We start from the raw sequence: 5,182 nt of genomic DNA on the forward strand, positions 1-5,182 counted from the left end.
ACCGCGCTACCGCGGACGCGTGGTTACAATACTACGGAATATGGTGACGCTCAACGTGCAGTTCTGACGTCATTTGTAAAGCTGCTAGGAGCTTCGGATCTGTTTGGGCACCTCCAGTGGGATGCGATCAACAGGAAAACGTAATGATTTCGGCAAAACTTCCATCGGTGAACAATTAACCGCGCTACCGCGGACGCGTGGTTACAATACTACGGAATATGGTGACGCTCAACGTGCAGTTCTGACGTCATTTCTAGAGCTGCTAGGAGCTTCGGATCTTTTTGGGCACCTCCAGTGGGATGTAATAAACAGGAAACCTCATTCCGGCAAAACTTCCATCGGTGAACAATTAACCACGCTACCGCGGACGCTTGGTTACAATACTACGGAATATGGTGACGCTCAACGTGCAGTTCTGACGTCATTTCTAGAGCTGCTAGGAGCTTCGGATCCTTTTGGGCACCTCCAGTGGGATGTGATCAACAGGAAAACGTTATGAATTCGGCGAAAATTCCATCGGTGAACAATTAACCGCGCTACCGCGGACGCGTGGTTACAATACTACGGAATATGGTGACGCTCAACGTGCAGTTCTGACGTCATTTGTAGAGCTGCTAGGAGCTTCGGATCTTTTTGGGCACCTCCAGTGGGATGTGATCAACAGGAAAACGTAATGAATTCGGCGAAAATTCCATCGGTGAACAATTAACCGCGCTACCGCGGACTCGTGGTTACAATGCTACGGAATATGGTGACGTTCAACGTGCAGTTCTGACGTCATTTGTAAAGCTTCTAGGAGCTTCGGATCTGTTTGGGCACCTCCAGTGGGATGCGATCAACAGGAAAACGTAATGATTTCGGCAAAACTTCCATCGGTGAACAATTAACCGCGCTACCGCGGACGCGTGGTTACAATACTACGGAATATGGTGACGCTCAACGTGCAGTTCTGACGTCATTTCTAGAGCTGCTAGGAGCTTCGGATCGTTTTGGGCACCTCCAGTGGGATGTAATAAACAGGAAACCTCATTCCGGCAAAACTTCCATCGGTGAACAATTAACTGCGCTACCGCGGACGCGTGGTTACAATACTACGGAATATGGTGACGCTCAACGTGCAGTTCTGACGTCATTTCTAGAGCTGCTAGGAGCTTCGGATCTTTTTGGGCACCTCCAGTGGGATGCGATCAACAGGAAAACGTAATGAATTCGGCGAAAATTCCATCGGTGAACAATTAACCGCGCTACCGCGGACTCGTGGTTACAATGCTACGGAATATGGTGACGTTCAACGTGCAGTTCTGACGTCATTTGTAAAGCTGCTAGGAGCTTCGGATCTGTTTGGGCACCTCCAGTGGGATGCGATCAACAGGAAAACGTAATGATTTCGGCAAAACTTCCATCGGTGAACAATTAACCGCGCTACCGCGGACGCGTGGTTACAATACTACGGAATATGGTGACGCTCAACGTGCAGTTCTGACGTCATTTCTAGAGCTGCTAGGAGCTTCGGATCGTTTTGGGCACCTCCAGTGGGATGTGATAAACAGGAAACCTCATTCCGGCAAAACTTCCATCGGTGAACAATTAACCGCGCTACCGCGGACGCGTGGTTACAATACTACGGAATATGGTGACGCTCAACGTGCAGTTCTGACGTCATTTCTAGAGCTGCTAGGAGCTTCGGATCTTTTTGGGCACCTCCAGTGGGATGCGATCAACAGGAAAACGTAATGAATTCGGCGAAAATTCCATCGGTGAACAATTAACCGCGCTACCGCGGACTCGTGGTTACAATGCTACGGAATATGGTGACGTTCAACGTGCAGTTCTGACGTCATTTCTAAAGCTGCTAGGAGCTTCGGATCTGTTTGGGCACCTCCAGTGGGATGCGATCAACAGGAAAACGTAATGATTTCGGCAAAACTTCCATCGGTGAACAATTAACCGCGCTACCGCGGACGCGTGGTTACAATACTACGGAATATGGTGACGCTCAACGTGCAGTTCTGACGTCATTTCTAGAACTGCTAGGAGCTTCGGATCGTTTTGGGCACCTCCAGTGGGAAGTAATAAACAGGAAACCTCATTCCGGCAAAACTTCCATCGGTGAACAATTAACCGCGCTACCGCGGACGCGTGGTTACAATACTACGGAATATGGTGACGCTCAACGTGCAGTTCTGACGTCATTTCTAGAGCTGCTAGGAGCTTCGGATCTTTTTGGGCACCTCCAGTGGGATGTAATAAACAGGAAACCTCATTCCGGCAAAACTTCCATCGGTGAACAATTAACCGCGCTACCGCGGACGCGTGGTTACAATACTACGGAATATGGTGACGCTCAACGTGCAGTTCTGACGTCATTTCTAGAGCTGCTAGGAGCTTCGGATCTTTTTGGGCACCTCCAGTGGGATGTGATCAACAGGAAAACGTAATGATTTCGGCAAAACTTCCATCGGTGAACAATTAACCACGCTACCGCGGACGCGTACATGTAGGTTATTCTGACCTACACTTTGACCTTTGATCTACATCAAAGGAAAACAATTAATGCTCGCATGCATTACAGGCCATTGGAACCTCTTATATGTACTTGAGGTAAGGTTAAGGTTCACTTGAGGCCATTTTCACTTGAATTTAACTTCTGGGCCCAGTTGTTCAAAAGGTGATTAGCTTAATCACTTGATTAGTGAAAATATCATTTCTCATTTATTGCAAAACCTGTGAGTACATCATCTTTAAATTTTTATTTTTAAATTTTTGAATTTTTAAGGCATTTTTAATACATAAATACATTAATAATCACACATACATACATACATCAATTCCATTAGGTATGTTTTTCATACTATCATTTTCACCATCATCACAAACTAGGTCTTTCATCATCATCGTCTCATCATCATAATAATCATCATCATACTCTCATCATAATCTCATCATCATTATCATCATCACGTTATCAAACTAATCATCACCATCATCTTGTTATCAAACTAATCATCATCATCATCATCATCATCATCACAGTAATAATCATCATACTTATATTTATAATTACTCATACATTGTATACAGGGTAAGGATCATACCACTTTGATAAAGTCTATATTGTATTGTTTCAATATCATTAACAAACTTTGCCATTATACTACTATTATATAACTTTCAACAGCATTCTACAGAACACAACATGTGTCATCCACAAAGGCAAATTGACGAGGATGTTTTTTTAGGAATGTGGTTATTTTGGAGTGTATTTTTTTCTAATAAGCAAATAAAATTCATATTGGAACATTATTTCAAATAATACAAAACCCTTTAAAGAATGATGAAATAAAATATAAGACATAAAAATAGATAGTTAACCCTGAAGCATATCAATTTGGTATGCTTCTATTTTCATATTATGAGTCATTACACAGAAAAAGCAAACGAATTCAAGAATGCCCATTCTGCAATTTATTTCCATGAGTCTCACAATGATAGATTTAATATTTCCGAGAAATTCTCAAAATTCTATGAGTACATACAGGACTCGGTACCTGCATACAGATTTATCACTTTGTGATTATCGAAATATTGAGAATGAGTTTTATTAACCTTTTTTATTCAATTTTTTTTAAATCGTATTATTTGCTTACTTGATTTCGATTTGTATAAACTTGATGTCATTTTACCGCTTTACTTCAACAATGTCAAAGAGTTTAACGCATGGTAAAGTATTCTTCGTAATACTGATTATCTAAGTGATTCCAATCTAACTGTACATCGCATAATATGCGGTTGAAAACGATTACAGCTTCCGCAATAAAGAGAATAATGGCCAAATAGGTCAAAGACAATCCTAGAATTACACTGGGGAAGCAGTACAATATATTGGAACAGTTCAAACATGAAAACAATGACTGCAGTAATACGGACGCTGCTCGTATTATGCCTGATTGCTGGATCTATGAGTAGGCCATAATAATTTAATAGTAATATTTATATAAACTCGGTAATATTTATACAGTCTGAATACAATCAGAAATTTCTATTTATCGGCCATCTTGAATCGTTATTATGTTTTTTTTATTGTTTATAATGAGTGCTGTCATGGTATCATCTCTCCCATCAAGATCCATTAGAATCAATCATATAGAAAGAAAAAAAACGTTATTACAGGATATGTTTCAGTCAATCATGGGCTGTGGCGGCCATCTTGGATGTTTGATCCGGTAAAAAGGGTAAGTTGCGCAAGTAGACATCATGCTTGTTATGTAAACAAAGTTTGATAACATTCACATTTGTAGTTATATAGATATGCTAGTTTAATAGTGAAGCGGGACGGGACGGACACGTGTAACACTATTTATTACATTTTTACCAGTGAACAATATCACTTTTTCTGATATGTTTCACTAGTGGAAAATATCACTTTTTCTGATTTGACCAACCAGAACACTGCTTACAAACGACAATGCGGAAAATAAAGATTTGAAGTTATATGACGTTATAATGTAAGATATTTAGAACTAGTGTAAATAGAGAATATCTAACAGTGTCTTCAGTGTACCAAATATATTTCACGAGTGGGGCTAATATTTTGATATTTTTCACTCGTGTGCAAAATATCACTTTTATAGAATGAATAATTTTTGATATTTCACTGGTAAAAATGTAATAAGAAAGGTTATCCAATGCGCCACAGAGTTGTTAATTCAACGTGTTCTGTTTCATTTTCCGCCATTGTCCTGTATAGATGATGATGGTGCTTTTTTATCATGAAAACTCTCTTGACCAGTTTCAGAAACTTTGTATTGACGTTCCTGATTGGTTACTATACATTTACAAAAGTAACGCGTTACTTTTGCTTTTTAACGCGTTACTTTTGCATTTTAACGCGTTACTTTTGTATTTTAACGCGTTATTTTTGTATTTTAACGCGTTACTTTCGCATTTTAACGCGTTACTTTTATGCCGTTAATGGCACGGACCACCACCCATACACATTCCTGTCAAAATGAACCTGTGATCTCATTACCTAGCTATATAGGTTATCTTAATTTCATCAAACATATTTCTTAAGTCATATATGCATCTCAAGTTATAAACTATCTCTTTTCAACAATAACAGTTGCCGTCATTAGCGTTCCAAACACTGTCTCATACCCATATTTCAGATGGCGCTTGTATT

This window comes from Pecten maximus, chromosome 18, assembly GCF_902652985.1.
Source record: "Pecten maximus chromosome 18, xPecMax1.1, whole genome shotgun sequence".
Taxonomy (NCBI): Eukaryota; Metazoa; Mollusca; class Bivalvia; order Pectinida; family Pectinidae; genus Pecten; species Pecten maximus.